The sequence below is a fragment of the Tenrec ecaudatus genome, chromosome 1 (genome assembly GCF_050624435.1).
Source record: "Tenrec ecaudatus isolate mTenEca1 chromosome 1, mTenEca1.hap1, whole genome shotgun sequence".
NCBI lineage: Eukaryota > Metazoa > Chordata > Mammalia > Afrosoricida > Tenrecidae > Tenrec > Tenrec ecaudatus.
In genome coordinates this window covers 247,218,128-247,239,915 of record NC_134530.1, presented here as the reverse complement: position 1 = coordinate 247,239,915, position 21,788 = coordinate 247,218,128, and the positions used below count along the sequence as shown (strand labels likewise).

At 44.7% G+C, this 21,788-nt stretch overlaps 1 long non-coding RNA gene and 1 pseudogene across 1 annotated transcript in view; both read right to left on the bottom strand.

The window, feature by feature from the left end:
* LOC142425504 (uncharacterized) overlaps nt 1-21,788 on the bottom strand; it is a 256,874-nt gene that overhangs the window by 103,732 nt on the left and 131,354 nt on the right. The window lies entirely within an intron of this gene.
* On the bottom strand, nt 3,850-4,643 carry LOC142437407 (large ribosomal subunit protein uL2-like; annotated as a pseudogene).

The following is a 21,788-nucleotide window of genomic DNA, read 5'->3' as shown; positions in this document are numbered from 1 at the left end:
GGTTTTGTTTTCTGTTGTCATTGCTGTGTTCTCGCTAATTGCCTATCTTTCTATTACTTGATTTTTGGTGCATATTATTATCTCCACAGATCTATCTAGATAAGATAGACTGGATGAATAGTCTGGAGGAGAAAACAATGGGACCAATGGTTCTGGGGGTTAAACGGGAGATGGGGAGTCAGGGGTAAGGAGGTGGTGCTGACCAACCCATGGACAGGGGAGCAATAGTGATCCAAAATTAGTAGCAAGGAAGGTGTGAGAGTCCTGGTAGGGATTCAGCAAGAGCAATGTAACCCAGAGAAATTACTGAAACCCAAATGAAGGCTGAGCATGATAGTGGGACAAGAGAAAAGTAAAAGGAAATAGAGGAGAGAACTAGGTGACAAAGGGTATTTATAGAGGTCTAAAGACTGGAATGTACATATGTAAATATATTTATATAAGAGTGTGGGGAAACAGATCTATGTGCACATATTTCTAGATTTAGTATTAAGACAGCAGATAGACATTGGGCCTCCACTCAAGCACTTACTCAATGCAAGAACATGTTGTTCTATTAAATTGGCATTCCAGGATGCACACCTTCCCGACACGATTGTTCAAGAAAAATGTATACATAAGCAAATGTGGTGAAGAAAGCTGACAGTGCCCGGCTATCAAAAGATATAGCTTCTGGGGTCTTAAAGGCTTGAAGATAAACAAGCGGCCATCTAGCTGAGAAGCATCAGAGCCTACATGGAAGAAGCACACCAGCCTGTCTGACCACAAGGTGTAGAAGGGACCAGGTATCAGACATCAAAGAACTATAAATCATATCAGTGGGTGCCCATCTTCCTGATATGATCAATAAAGACAAATGTGAGCATAAGCAAATGTGGTGAAGAAAGCTGACGGTGTCCAGCTATCAAAAGATATAGCATCTGGGGTCTTAAAAACTCAAAGATAAACAAGTGGCCATCTAGTTTAGAAGCAACAAAGCCCACATGGAAGAAACACACCAGCCTGTGGGATCACGAGCTGTCGAAGGGATCAGGTATCAAGCATCAAGAAACAAAAAAAAATCATATCATTGAAAATGTGGGTGAGTGCAGAGTGGAGACTCAAAGCCCATTGGTAGCCACCGACACCCCTTACTAAAGGTTTGTGGAGAGGATATGAGCAAGTCACTGTTCAGGGTAACAACAATGAAGCATATAACTTTCCTCTAGTTCTTAAATGCTTCCTCTCCCCCACTAGCATGACCCCAATTCTACCTTACAAATCTGGCTAAACCAGAGGATGTACATTGGTACAGCTAGCAACTGGAAACACAGGGAATCCAGAACAGATGACTCCTTCAGGACCAGTGGTGAGAGTGACGATACCTGAAGGGTGGAGAGAATGTGGGGTAGAAAGGGGGAACTGATGATAAGAATCTAAATATAGCCTCCTCCCTGAGGGATGGACAGCAGAGAAGAAGGCGGGGGGTGATGTCGGACAGTGTAATATATGACAAAATAATAGTAATTTATGAATGATGAAGGGTTCATGAGGGAGGGGGGACTGAGGAGGGAGGGGGCAAATGAGCAGCTGATATTAAGGGCTCAAGTAGAAGGCAAATGTTTTGAGAATGATGATGGAAACAAATGTGCATATGTTCTTGACACAATGGATGTATGTATGGATTGTGATAGGATTGTATGAGCCCCAATAAAATGATTCTTTTAAAAAGAGTTGAATATACATCATCACTAATAGTTCCAGTGCTCCCCCTTCCCTAGCATTCATTGTTTGCTCCCCAAGTCCCCTCACCCCCCATCCCTGTCTCCAATAAATGATTGCATCAGTTATTGTCTCTATGCATCCACTCTTTCTGTGCCTTATAAACTTGGAAATCTAACAGAAACAATAAAAAAACATAAAGAAAAAAAGAATAATAACAAATGTAAAAATAAATAAAGAAAAGACCACCAACAATATTTTAAAATACAGAGAAAAATTTCTGTTGTGGAACAAGTGAGAAATATTTCAGCCTAAAACAAATTGAGGTTGGGTCAAAAGAGAGGTCAACTGACCAAGAATATTATACCGTGGTTCAATCCACCATAATCAAGTTTACAATACTCTCTGTATGGGTAATCTGATTGTTTAATTTGGGGTCATACATAAGTTTTTAATCCAACCAAGTATACTTAGAAAGGGTGTGTTCCACATTACAAACACAGGAATTCTGTACTGGGACGCAAGATGGAAAGCAGAGTGGGAAAAATAAAATTATTATTAGCTGAATTATTGTTATTAGTTGCCCTGAAGTTGTCTCCAACTCACGTTGGCCTATGTACAACAAAATGAACCATCACATGGTCTGTCCTATGTCATTCTCACACTCACCAGCATCTTCCAGTCCATCATTTTATCTGAGGCCAACCCATCTCACTGAACATCGCCCATACACTCATCAGCCCGTTTTCACCAACCATAACCCTCCTCTGGCCACTGATCCCTCCTGAAGACGTCCAAAGCAAGTGAGTCTTGCAGTGTTCTGGCGTGGTCCCTATGGTTTCCTTTGTTGGTTTCTCTCTCTCTCTCTCTCTCTCTCTCTCTCTCTCTCTCTCTCTCTCTCTCTCTCTCTCTCTCTCTCTTAACAAATCATGTTTTTAGGGACTCTTACAGCTCTTATAACAATCTACACATCAATTATATCAAGCACATTTGTACATATGTTACCATCATCATTTCTAAATTATCTTTCTACTTGGTATCAGCTCCTCTTTTTTCCCCTCCCTCCTCCACCCTCCTGCCTTCATGAACCCTTGATGATTTATCAATTATTTTATTTTCATATTTTATACCATCTGCCGTCTCCCATCACCCACTTTTCTGTGGTTCATCCCACTGGGGGCAGGGGGTTTGTATGTCCAGTGTGATCAGTTTCCCCTTTCTCCGCCTTCTTCCCCCACCTTCAGATGGTTTTCGTTGGCTGATTGTCAAAATATTTCTAGTCCTTTCCTATTAGGGTGTCTTCCTCAGGAAGCTCTCCTGAAACGTTTCTGCCAAGGGTGACCCTATTAGAATTTGAAATACTAGGAGCACAACTGCCAGCCACACAGAAAGCACCGCAATCCAACCAACTGACATATGCGTGGGAGTTCTAGCTGAATCAACAACAGAAGGAAACTTCAATCAGTCGAGTCCAACTCCTGAAAATTGCATAATGGAGACAGGTAAGTAAGATTTAGATAGCTAGGAATGAAAGGCGTGAATTTCAAGAACACAAAAAACTGGAAATGATGATGGCAACATGTGCACAAACACGACGGATGGATTGTGATAAGAGCTGTAAGAGCCCCCAATCAAATGATTAAATAAAAAAAGAAAGGAAACGGTGACGTAAAAATCCTGGAATGGTTACAGAGTTTTAAAAGAGCGGAAAAGAATGCAGCCAGAGGAAGAGCCCATTTTGAAGTAGAGGAAATCTTGGCTTGTCTGAAATGTCTGACAGAAAAGTTTCAAGTTGAACAAAAAGGAAGACATTGCACTTGCTTGGCTGCGGAACGTCTAATGGGAAAATGGTCTAACGTGTGTCATGCCAGTTGGGTTTGCACGGGCATGCATTGGTAGACCTTGCAGACTCCTGGTAGCGTGATGGGTAGCTGGCAATCAGAGCATGGTGTGGTCGTCGGCTCCCGTCAGAATGACACGTGGAAATCGTATGGGCGGTTCCACTCTGTCGTGTAGAGTCACTGTGAGAAAGAATGGACTCAAAAGACAATGGGTCTGGTTTGGGGCTTGGAGGTGACAGTGATGGAGAGTGAAGAGACAGAATTTTTGTTTTCTTTTTTTTTTTTTTTTTGAGGTGACAGGAGAAAAAAATTTATTGAGTCCTCAGCCGTAGTTCTCCTTCTCCTGCACAGTCTTGGTTCCCCGGAGCCGCCCAGTCCAGCGAGCAGCAATGAGACCCACCTTGCGACCAGTGGGGGCATCTCTGCGGATGGTTGAGGGCTTGCCAATGTGCTGGTGGAGACCACCTCTGAAGGGATGCTCCACAGGGTTCATGGCCACACCCTGCACTGGAGGCCAGCAGTTCCTCTTGGCCTTATACTTGTGATAGGCACGACCAGCCTTCAGGATGGGCTTGTCTATGTGGTCACCACCGGCCACCACACCAACCACTGCTCTGTTGGCAGAGGAGATGACCTTCTTGGAGCCCGAGGGCAGCTTCACTCTGGTTTTCTTGGTCTCGGGATTGTGGGAGATAACAGTGGCATAGTTCCCGGAGGCTCGAGCTAGCTTGCCTCGGTCTCCAGGCTTCTCCTCCAGACAGCACACGACGGTGCCCTCAGGCATGGTGCCCACCGGGAGAACATTGCCGATGTTGAACTGGGCCTTCTTGCCGCAGTACACAAACTGCCAGTGTGTATGCCTTCAGCTGCGATGAGCAGTTCCGTCCGTTTCTTAAACCGGTAGGGATCTCTGAAGACCACCTTGGCGAGGGGCACGCCGCGGCCCGGGTCGTGGATAATGTCCTTCACTATGCCCTTGATGTAGCCATGCCGCTCGGCGAGTCGCGCGGCCGCCCTTACGATGCTTCACATGCGCACGGAACACAGAACCAGCGCCTTTCCTCTGTCCCCGGATGACGCGACCCATGGTGGCAGTTAGAAAGGGTTCAAGAGATTCCCCGCAGGCCCCGGGGCAGAGGATGGCAGCGGGTGAAGCCGACCCCTCAGCCAGAATGTTTGTTTTCTACTAGGATGTGGGAGCTTACTCTGTGTTGGAAGATGAAAGGAAAATAAGTCATAATCATCCTCACAAACGGCAAAGAAAGTTGTTAATAAGAGAATTCAGTCAATGCGTAAATGTGGAAGTTGTGAGTGTCCCATGAAAGAGAAGAGCCGGGCCCTCCGTCCACGGACTGATGCCCTTCACAAAGGAAGGAGCCCGTGGCTTCATGAGCTTTGAACTGCCACAAGGTTGGCAGTTTGAAACCACCAGCAGCTCTGTGAGAATTTCACAGGGGTAGTTTGACTAGGAGCCATAGGGTTGCTATGAGTCAGTAGTAACTGGACAGCAGTGAGTTTCTCAAGGGAACAGCATGGCTTGTTACTGGACAGAAACTCTCAACGCTAATGAACACTGGTTTCCTTCTTTAGAGAAATATGCAGTTTTACTGATGCAGCTCAGTTTAACCAATATGGACTTTTTTCCCCCAAATGTATATATCCTCTTTAAGAACCTTTTCACCCTCTTCCCTCTCATCTAATTTTTCTCAATTTTCTCAGGAAAATGTCCCATGTGGTCTTTTTCTTCCATTTGTGAACCAAAGAGAAAGGACCCTAATCATGAATGATAAGCTGAAAGTAGTGCTAGCAAAACAGCCATATGAGGGAAGCGGAAAAGTATACATTAGGGGGTGAGATTCACGTTATAAAGCACAAGCAGCATCCAATTAGAGAGACTTGGAAAGAGCCCAAACTTCCGTCCCGAAACCCCACCACAGAACCCATCTGTATTCGCGTCCTTCTTTAATCAAATCTATTTTTCCACTGCACCATTTATATAAATAAAAAACCTTTCTTAATTAATTTCACAGGTGGAAGGCTAACTGACATATGTAAATGCTAATGTCTCGATGGAAATGGTTTTTAACAAATTTTCGTTACAGATATGCAAAATGGTATCTGTCTTGTGAGTTTACCTGGCTTCGGTTGGTTAGCCTAAATACCCCTAGCTGGGCTTAGGATGGTGTTTTTAGGAGAAAACCCATTACATGTTCCAACAAGCAGGCTTTCAAGCTGATTCCTGGGGATCTAGAAGGTCCCTGGGTGGTAAAGCTGTTTTGCATTTAACTACTGACCTCTAGGTGACTTGAACCAAGTCAGTGGTGTGGAGAAAGGCCCAGTGATGGACCTGCTTTGGTGACCACCGTGGCTGAGAAGACCGATAAAGCAGTTATACTCCGGCACTTGGGATCACCATGAATTGGATTCAGCTCAATACCAGTTGGTTTGGCTTGGGATTGATGGATAAACTTACAGGAAGAAGATTCAAACCAGAAACATGAAACGACGTAATTGTTCTAAGGATTTTTTTTAAGCCCCATTGCCATCAAGTCCAACTCATAATAACCCTATGGGGCAGGGCAGAACTGCCCGTGAGTTTCCAAGCCTGTAACTGTTAACGGGAGTAGAAAGCCCATGTTTCTCCTGAGGAGCGGCTGGTGGTTTCAAACTGCTGACCTTGGCATTAGCAGCACAACGTGGTGGCACTACACCACCAGACCTCCTGAGCTTTAAGGATAGTAATCGTCTTTGAAAGCTGACCCCTGAAAAAAATTAAGTGAATGCTGTTCAAACTCATAAGAAGAAGAGTCCAGTGAGCCATGTGCACTGGCATAACTGTAAAATCAAAAGAACCAAACTCGCTCTCACCAAGTTGATGCTGACTCACAGTGACCCTGTAGGACAGGGCAGATCTGCCCCTGTGAGTTTCAGAGCCAGGAACTCTTTAGGGGAGTAGAAAGCCCCGTCTTTCTTCTGTGGAGAGACAGGAGGTTTCGAACGGTCAACCATGGTTAGCAGCCCACTGCTAACCACTATGCTACCAGGGATTCAGTGTTTTAAGGACAGTAATGGAAAATTCCAACCGCCATGTTTAATGCATGCAGCTTCCTTTCCTTGCTGTGCAGTGGGCTTTGGTAAGCAGCCAGCTTTTATTTGTTGTTCTTAAGCTGTCATGAACACTGTAAGCTCATAGAGTAGAGGATGTAAGACAACAACAATGGGGGTGGGGAGACCAAGCTGGTGGTATGGATTTTGCTGCGGGAGTTTTCTATATATATTTATTAATGCTCCTTAAATTATCCTTAACACTGGGTGCCTCTCTCAATTTAGAGCATCTTCTCACTTGGCTTAGCACCACGGGCTAAGCACTACTTTTATTGTCTCGAAAGCCAGCTGCATTTATTTGCATTTTTTAAATGAATGAAACGCTTAACTTGTTGCCATATTGGAGCATCTAAAAATGTCCCATTTAGAGTCATCATCACGACTACATCCGCATGGGTGGCAGTCGAATTAGCCCCACTTTGTAGCAGAGTTGATTTTCAAGGGGAAATGTTGAGTGAAAATGAAAGGTTTTGAAAGCCTTATTATTGTGTCATGAAATTTCAAGTCGTGGCCATGAGTCAAAAACCACGGCGCAAACTGGAAAGACAGCTGTCGTTCCATTTCAGCCCTTCCCCACGCTGCTTTCCCGGGAAGTGGATGATCTTCTTTGGAACTTTTCGGAGATGGCGAAGAAAGGCGAGACGTTTTGTAGCTATGTACCTGCTAGTCGTTCAAGGCCAGTTTTCCAGTGACCCACATTGTATCATCTCAGTCACGGCGCTGCATCTATACCAACTATACATAAGAAGAGTGTGGGATATAAACAGACTTTTCCCCAGCTTTGTATCCCCCAAAGATATGACAAACCTTAGAGGCTGTTTGCCAGCACATGGGGGGAGGTCAGATGCTTAGAGATATTCTCCCTGATGGCAGTCAGCCATCAGAGGACTGTCTGGTCCACTGTAGGTGGGGTTCACACCCTACTGATAAGGATAGTAATTGTTTCCATTGAAAGCCTGAGAAATGGTGTAACCTGCTTGGTGACATCCAAAATTAGGCTGCCATCTGAATTTAGGATCCGCCCATCTTGACACGCGTGTACCCCCAATCCTTCCCCTTCCTATTGCATGGATACCCCTCTTATTACTGTATTACCTATAGTACAATCCCTTCCTGTGACATATGTCTTTACCTATAATCAGGGGGCTTGCACACCCCCAAAAGGTATATAAGCCTTGGATAGTAATAAATCACTCTCTCCTGCCCTCTCTGCCCACACTGTGCGTGGACCTGACTGTGAGATCATGGCTGTCCAGGAGGTGAGCATGCTACTATGTGTCTGACTTCTTTATTTTACTCTCCCTCCTATCTCTATTATTCTCTATGACTTTACTATCATCTTTATATACATTTTAACCATACAATTGAGCCTGTCGACCCCATGATTAGTTATGGGGGGCTGGCTTCCCCCACAGAAGAGCAGTGGTTCAGCAGCCTGGTTTCCAGTCAACGTACTTCATGTGCAACCACCTCCCATCTGTCCGCGGAGGCATGCATGTTATGATGCTCAACAGGTTTCACCAGCACTTCCCAATTCAGAGGAACCAGGAACAAAAGCCGGGCATTCTACTTCCAACGTTCAGACAGTGAAAACCCAAGAGATCACAACAGTCGGATCGACAAATGACCACAGGATCGGGCAGCACTTCCTCCCTGTGGGCCCTGGTCACGGTGGTAGTTAGAAGATGTTCTGTCAGCTTGAATGTTTATGCAAGTGCAGGGGTGGAGTCCAACCGATCAACCAGGCCTTAGCCTGATGATGCTTTCTTGGGCATGTGGCCTTAATATAGCAGGGAGGCTTAGAGCCTCCCCTCTGCCTCCCTGCCTGCTGGAACTCTGCCTGCCTCACAGGGAGCCCCCCATGCGGGTCACCTTACCCTATGACAGAAATTCTCAACCTGTGGGTTGCGACCCCTTTGGGGGCCGAACGACCCTTTCACAGGGGTAGCCCGATACATAACAGTAGCAAAATGACAGTGATGGAGTAGCAACGAAAATAATCTTATGGTGGGGGGGTCACCATAACAGGAGGAACTGTATGTAAGGGTCGCAGCATTAGGAAGGCTGAGGACCACTGCCTTAAGAGCTGCCAGAACCCTGCCATGCTTCTACTGACCCTGTAGCTATGAGACTCTGCACCCACCAGCCCGTGGTCTGTCTTCCTGCTTCCCGGGTCACCTTTCTGTGGCACCTGCCTGCAGCTACATGAGTCTGAAAACGGACTGATGGACTTGAATTGGATTGGGCTGGGATGCCTTTTTGATATATAATTACTTCTTGATATAAAGCTCTTTCTTATACATAGATGAGTGACGCTGGATTTGTTTCCCTAGACAACCCAGCCTAACACAGTCGCCGTGAGTCAGAGGCGGCTCACAGAACCTGTGCTGTTGTGTTAAACCCTGTGTTTGGGAGGCATCAACATGGAGAGGTGTGTAGAATTCAGTTGTTGTCCTCAGGGAAGGGTTAGCTACAAAAGAAGTCAAGTACAAATGAATACCATAGTAGAAGCATAAATAAAATGCCCTGGACAGTCAGAGTAAGGAATACTACTACATGGAGTGGTGGATTTAAATGGAAAATGTAGAATAAGGAAGATTCCACAGATACAGAAGAGAATTATTGTTGCAGACAAAGTACAAGCCAATATACAGAGGCGTGGAGAGTGGGTTCACGGAGACTGGGGAGTGGACACAGGCAGATACCATGTGCAGAAAACTAGAACGTAGGCTGGGACTAGACTTCACAACTGAACCAGATACTCTGATTGGTAGGGAGCTGCTGAAGATCCCGAGGAGGTAAAACTAACTGAAATGTGTCTGCTTCCTATTTCTTAGATTCACCTTATCACAGACCCTGAGTCCCCAGCCTTTAGGTGAAAAAGTGAAATTCCTTTCAAGTATCAGCAGGGTCACCCAGGGTGGACAGGTTTCAGTGGAGCTTCCAGATTAAGATGGAGGAAGAAGAAAAGCCTCCACAAATCAGCCAGTGCAAACCTGAGTCTCCCTTCGTCTGCCCCCTTCATCAGAGGGGAGCAGCTATCAGAGGACACCATGTTTGGTGAAGCAGAGGGCCAGCGAGGGCGAGAGAGACGCTCCGTGAGACCGACTGTCACAACAGCCAGGAGGATGGACGCAGACGTGGCAGCCGTCATGAGGACGAGATGGGGCAGCATTGCATTCTGCTGCACAGGGCACGGTAGCCAGCGTTGGCACAATGGCAGCTGTCAACCTATCTAATCATCAGCATGAGAAAATTAATCCAGGAGAGTAAAAGGACAGAGAAAATAAAGCCTGAGACAGTTACACTTGGAGAGTGGGAAAGGCTCAGAAGCCCAGGCTGCTCCGTGCAGGTGCCAAGAGCTCCTGAAGCAGCTGCACGGGCTGCATGCTGCCCACAGGCCCCCGCTGCTCTGGCCAAGGGGCTGCAGGGGGCACCAAAGCAGAAGCAGCCAGTCCTGCCAGAGATGCCAGGCCCTCTAGCGAAACGACCAGAGACTGAGAGACTGAGATTGTTTGTGACAATCTTCAGGAAGCTAAGGCGAAGGCACTGCCTACGGTGATGATGCAAGAATACCACTAAAGAGCGACTAGATTTACACTCTTCTGTGGTGGAAAATGACACAGCAGTCCACTGGTCTTATCACAGTCTTTTAGTTTGCTTGCTTTTCTGAGTCCATTATTGCTACCTCCGTCTACTTTAACTCAAGAAAAATATCTCTTCTGAGGCCACAGACTTACTGCTTGGGTGTTCTAACTGATAGCTACTCATCTTAGTGATCCATCACTGCTATAATAGAAATAACACAAATTTTGGGGTGACTTTAACAGAAATTTATGTTCTCATAGTTTATGGGACTAAAAGTCCAAAATTTCCTTCTCTCTCTCTCTCTCTCCCTCTCCCTCTCCCTCTTGGCTCTGAGGATCCTTGAATTCTTCCAACACCTGAGGGCCAACCTCTGTTGCAGATCTCCATGTGTCCTGGCACCCATCTTATCTCTTTGCTACACTGCCCTCTGACTAAATCTCTTCCTGATCTCAGAAGAGGTTGATTCACACTATACACTAACCCTGCCTCATTAACAGAGACAACCCAAATGGGATTATAACCACAGGCATAGACTTTAGGGTTTACAATACAATATTTGGGTTGAGAGGAATCATTCAATCCATAAAATTGGTGGGGGGGTGGTTTATGTTCTAAAACTCAGCTTTCTAGAAATTGGCATAACATAAACTCACTCTTTAGAAGTGTCTTTCATGCAGTAGAACCACAGAATTGCTCAGCCATCACCATTATCTAATTTTAGAACATTTTCTCTACCCCCAAAATATGCCCGTTAGCAGGCACTCCCCATTTCTCCTTCGCCCCCACACTCCTCCCCACCTGCTCCAGCAAGCATTAATCCCCTTGGTTTCTTTTTCTATTTTGAATTGCCCTATATTACAGAGGGGACTGATCCACGGAGTTAACTTGACTGTCATCTCAGAAGCAGTCGCCAGGCCTTTCTTCCCCAGCACTGTTAGATGGTTTCAAACATGCAATCTTTAGGTTAGCAAGCAGCTGATGCCACCAAGGTATATTTTGTCTCTATATTTTCTATTCTAGACGTCTCATATAAATGAAACCATACACCATGTGGCCTTTCAGTGCCTGGCTTCTTCACTCTGCATAATGTTCTCAAGGTCTGTGTTGTAACATGTATCGGTACTTAATAACTTTTATGGGCAAATAATATTCCACTGTATGGACAGACCACAAGCATATATCCCCGTGTGTCTCAAATGAACTACATCATCTCCCTGGGGACAGAGGGCAACATTGGAGTGATTTGGCAGTGCAGCGGGCGGGGGTGGGGGGGGCTGCAAAAGCAGATACCTACACTTTATCCTGGATTATAAACTATACTATGAAAGTCTTTTGTTTCTAATTACCAGCGAGGTGCTAAAGTGTTTTGTTTTGTTTTACTTTTCTGAACAGGGAGCAGTCGACCAAATAATTGGGGACCTATGGTTTATCCGTTTATCCACTGATGTATGCTTAGGTGATTTACACTTTGGGGAATACTGTATTTTATTTAATGTTAGTAAGACTACACACAGCAAAAGAGCATCGATTTAACAATTTCTATATGTGCAATTCGATGACATTGATTACATTTCTCAAGTTGTGCAACCGTTCACACTCTCTTTTATTGATTTTCCCCCAATTAGCATGTCCAAAGCACATGAGACAAAGTCTCACCATTTTTACCTCTAAGTAGAATCTGGATGTACCTTGTCCAAGACAGTCCTGTTTGTTCTTTTGGCAGCCCGTGGCACTTTCAATAATGGGCCAAGCATGGTGTTGTCATATTCCTTAGTAGTTAGTTTTGCCAAGTCTGCTAAGACCTTCTTGCTGATCATCAACTCTACCTTCATCCTCACCCAACTATGATTTAAAGGGATTACAAATAGAATCTTAACTCCTTGTGTATTCATAAACAAAAAATAATAATAATCCCACTTCCGTCAAGTAGGCCCCAACACATATTGCCCTATAAAGGATTTCTGAGGCTGTACATCTTTACTAGTGCAGATAGACTCAACTCTTCTGTAGAGCAGCTTGTGGATTTGAACTGCCAACCGTGTGGTTAGCAGTCCAGAAGTTGCCCAACGGTGCCACCAGAGCTGGAAAATAATTGTGGTCTAAGTGAGTCTGAGGATCCCCTGGAGATAGCCAGATTGCCATTGCTGAGTGCCTCCTGGGTGTGCCGCAGCATGCTGTGCAGACACAGAAAGAAGTTGCTCTTCTGGGACAAAGGAGGACTGCATTTCTTTTACATCTGGAACCTGGGCATCAACAAAAATGAACGTGATAAATGAGTTCCCAATTCATGATGACTCCATGCAGAAGTGTTTTCCATGGTTTCCAGTGACTGATTTTTTTAGAAGTAGATTGCCAGGTCTTCTTCTAAGGTGCCTCTGGGTGTACTTGAACCTACAACCACTACACCGCCAGGGTTCCTCCCAAGGAATATCCATAGTATCTTTGTATTCTCCCTGTGGAGTCCTTTACTTGTTCTCGAAGAGCTCCTCAGATAGCCCTGGAAACACAAGTTTCTCTCAGCTTCCCTGCCTCTTTTGCCCCACAACCCCCACTGTTCTGTTCCACCTACTCTCCCCGACAACGCCCCTGCCTCATACTGGAGTCCTTGCTCTGCTTGAGTCTGCGGGAGGCTTAGGCGGTCTGATCGTTCAGAATGGCGCAACTCCAAGACCCCCTTGCTTCTTGCTGATATTGACCACATCCTTGCTTCACATCTACGTTCCTAGTTTGGGTAAAATTATATAATGTGCCATCTTTCCACGGCCTATACCTACATTTATTTTCTTCTGCTGTGCTTTCTTATGTATTCACATCTTCTTGGAAGCATGCTGATAAGTAAGTAAATGCACTGGCAGACTGACACCCTTGGATGTGTCAAAAATGGAAACACTTTGCTTCTCTATGCCCCAGAGAGTTGGATCTCGGTGTAAAACAAACAGTAAGAACAAAGCTCAACAGTTGCTTTGAATTAAGACAAGCTGGCAACTAAGGCTCATAAGACCATCTGACAACTCAAACCCTGCCCATTTTCCCATCTGAGGTGGGCGCAGTGGAAGAGTCTGGGAGACAGTGTTCCTCCAGACTTCCCCCGGTAGTCTCCCTCTCCTCTGCCTCCACAGGACACCACAGATGACAACATACATGATAACTGCAGTCAGCCTTTCTTAGGCACATGGGAGGAAAGCTAGCTCTTGGGCAAGACCACAAAGAAGCTCAACATTCTCTATATCTAAATCTCAGTTCCACCATCAGTTTCTGAGATGGCCATGGATGGTGATGATTGTGATATGACTGGCATGTGACATTAATTACTATTGTTCACAGATTTTAGGTGATTCGTTTTTTTTTAAGAAGTTGTTGTCTTCCAAACATGTGCATAAGCAAATGTGGTGAAGAAAGCTAATGGTGCCCAGCTGTCAAAAGATATAGCGTCTGGGGTCTTAAAGGCTTGAAGGTAAACAAGCAGCCATCTAGCTCAGAAGCATCAAAGCCCACATGGAAGAAGCACACCAGCCTGTCTGACCACAAAGTGTAGAAGGGACCAGTTATCAGACATCAAAGAAGTAAAAATCATATCAATGGGTGCCCATCATCAAAAAAAAAAAGAAAAAAAAATGGGTGCCCATCTCCCTGATACAATCAATGAAGACAAACGTGTGCATAAGGAAATATGGTGAAGAAAGCTGATGGTGCCTAACTATCAAAAGATATAGCATCTGGGGTCTTGGAGGCTTGAAGATAAACAAGTGGCCATCTAGCTCAGAAGCAACAAAGCCCACATGGAAGAACCACACCAGCCTGTGTGATCACGTGCTGTTGAAGGGATCAGGTATCAAGCATCAAGGAACAAAAAAAAATCATATCATTGAAAATGTGGGTGAGTGCAGAGTGGAGACTCAAAGCCCATTGGTAGCCAACCAGACACCTCTTACTAAAGGGTTGTGGGGAGGAGATGAACAAGTTAGGGTGCAGGGTAGCAACGATGAAGCATAACTTTCCTCTAGTTCTTAAATGCTTCCTCTCCCCCACTAGCATGATCCCAATTCTACCTTACAAATCTGGCTAGACCAGAGAATGTACATAGGTACAGATAGCAACTGGAAACACAGGGAATCCAGGACAGATGACTCCTTCAGGACCAGTGGTGAGAGTGGTGATGCCTGGAAGGTGGAGAGAATGTGGGGTAGAAAGGGGGAACTGGTTACAATAATCTACGTATAGCCTCCTCCCTGGGGGATGGACAGCAGATAAGAAGGTGGAGGGAGACATCAGACAGTGTAATATATGACAAAATAATAATAATTTATGAATTGTGAAGGGTTCATGAGGTATGGGGAGTGGGTAGGGAGGGGGAAATGAGCAGCAGATATTAAGGGCTCTAGGAGAAGGTAAATGTTTTGAGAATGATGATGGCAACAGATGTCTATATGTTCTTGACACAATGGATTGTGATAAGAATTGTATAAGGCCCCAATAAAATTATTTAAATAAATAAATCTTTGAATCATGAAAAGAAAAGAAATTGTTGTCTTCATATTATGCTCAAAAACACATGATCATGGTTTTTTAAGTAGTAACTGTTATAGAAAACTTGGAAAATATAAAAGGAAACTTGATGGCAGTAGGCTTTATGAGTCCATGGCCTATATATAAGCATTATTAACATTAGGCATTTCCCTTCTAGATGTGTATGTGCGTGTTTGTGCGCTTGTGTGCTTGTGTGTGCATTCATGAGCGCTAAATCTACACATACAAACACCCAAATCAAGTCCTGACTCCTGGTGCTCCCATGTATTGCAGGGTAGAACTGAGTACCACAAGGCTTTAAGGGTGCGGAATCAGGTCAGCAGATCTGTCTTCTAATGCGCCTCTAAGTGGGTTTGAATGCCAATCTTTTGGTTAATAGGAAAGTGCTTAACTGTCTGCACCACCGAGGAGATAGACAATAATAATGATAGATAGGTCGATAGATAGATAATACCTATGTAGGCAATGTAAATATTACCCAACAATATATCAAGGTCAATTTCCTATGACTTTACAAGCCTTGTTAGGGACCAGTTTGCATGAAACTGTGTAATATTTCGTCCTAAGCTTTCAGTGAAATCCTGTTACTCTATAAATACAGAGTGGAATTACTGGTAACAAAGTGTTCATCAAACAGACACTGATATCAACAAGTAATAGAGCCTATTTCAGGGTTTGCTGCCTTAGTAACAACCACTAGGCACCGTTCTCCGTTCTACTCAACAGCCATTTTGCTAGTGCTTTTATGAAATGAAGGGTGTGAAGTTTCCTGCAGTAAAAAAAAAATACTTCACCTCTTTCTGTCACGATTTTACACACACATGGGGACGCGCGCACACACACACAAGACTCACATTAATTGCTGAGCAGATGGTGATAAATAAATACCACTGTTTCTCAGTCCCAAGCGTGGCAGTAAGCTAGAGCCTCCTCGGGAGACTCCCCTCATGAGCGCCATCCCCAGCGGCAAGCTCTGTGCTGGACTCGCCTGAGTCTCTCCAGGTCCCTCCAGCACCCCTCCGAGCACTTTACGCATCGTACACACAGCAAACACACAAGAAGATCCAGCAATCGTTCTGAGCACCTACTTTGGGTGCAGAGTCCCCAGCTGGTACAGTTGGAACATTTGACTACTAACCAGTCAGCCTTTGAATGCACCCAGAGGCACATTGAAAGAAAGGTCTTGACATATGTGCAAATGTGCTTGACACACTGGATGAATGGGTGGATTGTGATAAGACAAGTAAGAGCCCCCAATAAAAGTATTTTTTAAAGGAAAGAAAAGGACGGCCTTGAAAAAAACCGGCCAGTGAGAACTCGATGCAGCATTTAATTCCCCTAACACACATGCAACTGTCATTAGTTGAATTGACGCAACAGTCAGTAGTGTGGGTTTTTGTTTCTTTGTAGTTTTGTTTTTACTTTTGGTGTGCATTGTGCCAGATACTGTGTTAGCCTGGGTACTTTAGAGAAACAAATCTACAGAAACTCATGTATAAGAGAGAGTTTTATATAAAGGGTAAGTGCACATCAAGAAAACATCCCAACTCAGTGCTGCCAAAAGCCCACAAGTCCAACATTAACCCATATGCCTAACACCAATCCACAAAGTCCTCCTCCATCTCACAAAATAAATGCAATGACGCTGACTACAGGAGGAAAGCTGAATCAGTGAATGTGTAAGCATCTCAGTGCTGGCAGGGGTCTCCACATGGCTCCTCCAGCACCTAGGGCTGCATCTGGGTAGGTCCATGAGGCTTCTCCTCAGGGATGTCTTGCAGGACGTGAGCCTTGCCAGCTGAAACAGGAACTGGCTAAGGCAGCTGCACCCTGGTCCGACCATCACAAAGCAAGAGACCCGAGAACTCGAAAGGGGAGGCTCGCCAAGCCATTTATCTCTCTGCCCTTCAATTAATCCCACATGTGTTTATTGGCCAGGTTGGCACAATAACCTTTAATTATATCAGATACTAAGAAGGAAGAAAATCTTATGTTATCTTATATATCTAATTTTATTTTACTGTGATGGAGATATATACACCAAAATCCTCTCTGAGTCAGCAGTTTCCACATGTACAATTCAGTGCATCAATTATGTTCTTCATGTTTATCACTGTCCTTTTCCACAATAATTGAGGAGGAACTTTGATTTCACCACCTGTGAGGGATGTATAAGAAGACTTAAAATTGTGAAAATGTCACTGTTACCCAAAGAAGCAATGTATACATATAAAGCAATCCCATCTGAGGTAGTTAGTTTATTGTGCCAACCTGGCTGATAAACACATGTGGGTTAATTGAAGGGCAGAGAGATAAATAGCTCGGTGAGTCTTGCCTTTCTCTTCTCCTGCTCTTTGATGATCGGACCAGTGTGTGGCTGCCTTGCTTGTTCTGTGCCTCAATTTGCAGCTACACTACCTGTGGGACACCTAACCGTGGACTGTGTCACTGTAATTTGAGGTTCCTTCAAGACCTGCTTCACCACACCATTGGGATTTATATCTCTTGAGCTGGGGACTGTCAGACCCTGTCATCTGGCTGACTGTTGGTGACCTGCCTTGCTGTTTGCTGCCTGTGCCTGGATAGCCTGAATTGCTCAACAGAGGACGACCCAGTGGTCCTCAAGACTTGAAGGACTGCCAGTGTCTCACAGCTGTCTCATGGGTGTGAGTTGCACTGAGCCATTCATACTTTATAATTTAATTAACTGTTTATTTCTTATGTTATATATCTATCTGTATAAATATGTATAAAATTATTAACATTCTGGTTGTGTTTTTCTAGAGAACCCTGTCTAACACACCATCCAAATTCCAATAATACTCATTAACAAGATGGAAAAACGAAATACTAACTTTATATAGAAAGGGAAGAGGTCACAGATAAATTTTTTTAAAAGCACTGTTGAAGAAGAAAGTAGGAGGCCCCACAAAGTAGAAGGTCTCAGCACCCACCATCCAGCCATTGCAGTCAAAACAGCCCGGTACTGGTACACCAACAGATACAAGAACCAACAGAACAGAGTTTAGAATCCAGAAGTAAGCCTATCCACCTACAGACAGCTGATTTTCAATGAAAGCCCAAAGTCCATTAACGTAATAAACTGTATCAGTAGAAGTGGAGATCCACTCGCGGGAAAATGAAACAGGCACCACACTTTGAAGCCATAACGGTAAAGCCACAAACTACTAAGTTCATGGGGGAAAACTTAGGGGCAGACCTGTTGTAGCTAGGTGCCATCAATTCGGTTCCGATTCATAACAATCTCTGTCCAACAAAACGAAGCACGGCCCCGTTGTGTGCATTTTCACAATTGTTATGTTTCAGCCGATAATGACCCTCTGTGGAGGCTCTTCCTGTTCTTCATATTGTTCATGCATACTGCATGGCTTAAGGTGAGGAAAGGTGTGAGGGAAAGGTATCCTCTCACCATACTTGTTAAATCTGTATGTTGAGCAAATCATGAGAGAAGGTGGACTATATGAAGAGGAATGTGGCATCAGGATTGGAGGAAGGCTTACTAACAACCTGTGATATGCAGGTGACACAACCTTGCTCGCTGAAAGTGAGGAGGAATTGAAGCATTTGTTGATGAAGATCAAGGATCGTAGCCTTCAGGATGGATTACAACTCAATATAAAAAAGAGCAAAATCTTTACAACTAGACCATTATGTGTAGCATCATGATCAATGGAGAAAAAGTTGAGATTGTAAAGGACTTTTTTTCTCACCTGGATCCACAATCAATGCTCATGGAAACAGCAGTCAAGAGATCAATGCATTGAGTAAATTTGCTGCACAAGAGTTTTTGAAAGTTTTGAAGTATGAGACTGTTACTTTGAAGATTATGCTGCACCTGACCCAAGCCATGCTATTTTCAGTTGCTTCATATGCATGTGAAAGTTGTACATTGAATAAGAAAGACTGAAGAATTTGAATTATGGTGCTGGAGCAGAATGTTGAAAGTACTGCTGAAAAGACAGACATCTATGTTGGAGAAAATAAGGCCAGAGTGCTCCTGAGAGGTTAGGAAGGTTTATTGTGCCAATTAGGCCTCCATAGGAACATGTGGGTGGAGTGTAATTAGGTTGCAGCTTGATTTGGAGGGTGACAGAGATAAAGACTTTTCACAGCCGGTTTCTTCCTCCCTGGTGATCAGACCAGTGCGCTGCTGCTTGAGTTAATTCTTTGCCTCAACCATATACTGCACTACCCGTGGACTGAGCCAACCCCATGGATTATGTTGCCAGTGCTTGAGGCTCCTTTGAGACGTGATTCCCTGCTCTGCTGGTGCATACATTGTTTGAGCTTGAGGCTGGTGGACTGTGTTGCTGTGCTTACATCAAAGTTCAGATCCCATTGGCCTGCTTCTCTAAGCTCCTGGAGCCACTGACTGTTGTTGCCCCACCCTGCTGTCTGCTGCATATGGGCAGATTCTGTCTGACTTACCTGAGGGAAGATGCCACCATCTGCTTCCTTGACCTTGGACCATCAGCCTGCATGAGTTGAATTACCTTCAGTATATTAACTTCCATGAAAGTGAGTTGAACTGTGTCCTCTGTACTGCTGTATGGACTAATTTGCAGTTATATGTCTTTCTTCTTTTTATCTTTAATAATTTTATTGGGGACTCGTACAACACTTATCACAACCCATATATCCATTGTGTCAAGCAACCTTGTGCGTTTCTTGTCATCATCATTTTCAAAACATTTTCTTTTTACTTGAGCCCTTGGTATCAGCTCCTCATTTTTTCCCTCCCTCCCTCCCCACCCACCCTCCCTTATGAACCCTTGATAATTTATAAATTGTTATTATTTTTCATGTCTTACACTGATCGATGTCTCCTACTTTTCTGTTGTCCATCCCCCTGGGAGGAGGTTATATGTAGATCCTTGTGATCAGTTCCTCCTTTCTCTTGCCACCTTCCCCTTCCCCTCTTGGTATAGCTACTCTCATTATTGGTCCTGAGGGGTTTATCTGTCCTGGATTCCCTGTGTTTCTAGCTCTTATCAGTACCAGTGCACATGCTCTGATATAGCCAGGTTTGTAAGGTAAATTGGGGTCATGATAGTGGGGTGGGGGAGGAAACATTAAAGAACTAGAGGAAAGTTATATGTTTCATTGATGCTATACTGCACCGTGACTAGCTCATCTCCTCCCCATAACCCTTCTGTAAGGGAATGTCCAATTGCCTATAAGACAAAGCAAAACAAAACAACAAAAGAAAATTAAAAAACCAAACAACAACAAAAACCAGCAACAGAAAAAAGAAAAGCCTGTGTAGAGTTCCAGGTCTGTTTGTTGACCTTTAGGAGTGTTTTCGGTCGGGTGTCATGCTCTGGCCCCAAAGTCCATTTTTGGTTTCTCTGGGGTCTTTATTGCTTTGCTCCCCTTGCTGCCCTATTGCACACCCTTAGCGTTTCCCCCCAAATTGGTGGGGTCAAATCGGGTACAACTCCCTCACTGTGTCTCGAGTGTTGTCCCCTGTAGCACTATAGGTCAGTGAGGGTCATCTTGTCTCATGGTGGGGCCGATCTTAGGTCCTTTCTGTGCATTGTCTGCTCTGACCAGGAATATCGTCCTTGGGTCTTGGTGGGCCAGGATGTGTTCTACTCTCGCTCTTTCCCTCTTTGTTTGCTCCTGTGTGCTCTGATCAGGTGCCCCTCTCCCTGAGCTGTAGCTTCAGTGCTGTCCTCTGAAGTGCATTCTTCTGGGAGGGGAGGGTGTCCATGTAGTTGGGATTGGTGCCAGCCCCACAGACCTCTCTTCATGCTGGTATGGTGCATTCACATCTTGGCATTAGCAGTTATATTTCTTCTCACTGTATAAACTTTATACACACACATTATCATAAGTGTCCTGGTTTTGTTTTTCTAGAGAATCCTGACTAACACAGATGGTAAATTTCATCTTGGACAGATTGTCAGGACAGACCAGAAGGCCATCATGGCTGGCGAAGTGGAAGAGCATTGAAGGAGATGAAGGACCTCCCAGGATGGGTTGACCCAGTGGCTGCATCAGTGGGCTCAAACACAGGAGCAATTGTGAGGATGGCAGAGGACCAGGCAGTGTTTCATTCTGTTGTGCATAGGGTCACTATGGGTTGGAACTAACTTGTTGACACCTAACACCACCACTACCAGGACTCCTGTGTCAAGCCATGGCATTTCAATTGTATCATTGTATCACATACATGAGAAAGTTAGACAGTGGATAAGGAAGAGTGAGAACGAATCGATGCCTCTTTGTGGGAGAAATCCAGTGCTTTCTCTTCCTGTGGAAACTACAGTCTGAGGTCCCCCCAGAAAAATTTATTTCAAAGGACAGCATTGAATCTGAAGCTCAGGGAGAGGGACATGTCTGATCGGAGCACACGGGAGCAGATGAAGGGGGAGGAGGAGAGAGTGGAGCACAGCCTGGCCCACCACGCCTAGAGGATGATGACCCTAATTAGAGCAGCCAGTCCACAGAGAGGACCACATGGCCAGCTCCACTATGAGACATGACGCCTCTCACTGATCAATGGCCCTGTGGGGGACAGCACCGGAGACACAGTGTGGGAATTGCGCCCGATCTGATCCCGCCACACTGAGGCAAAGCACTGGGAGAATGCAGCGGAACAGCAAGGGAATGGAACAGCGAGGTCCCCAGAGAATGCTGAAGGTGGGCTTTGGGGCTAGGGCGTGGTGCCCAACAGACTGGACTGGAAAACATTCCTAAAGGCCAACAAACAATCCTTGAACTAAAAAAGAAAAAGAAATTACAGTCTGAGGAACGCACAGCAGCCAGTTCTACCCTGTTGTTTAGGGCTTCTGTGAGTTAGCGTCCACTCAGAAGCAGTGAGCTTGCTGATTTTGGTTTATTACTGAAAAATATTGAGTGTACCAGGGATTTCTTTTTCAGATAAAAATTTACTATATATTTTTTTACTATATTTTATTTTATTTTAAGTCACCATGTTTTTTTCCTTCCCTTCTCCCTTCTTTTTTTTAAAATTATTATTAAAAGATCATTTTATTGGGT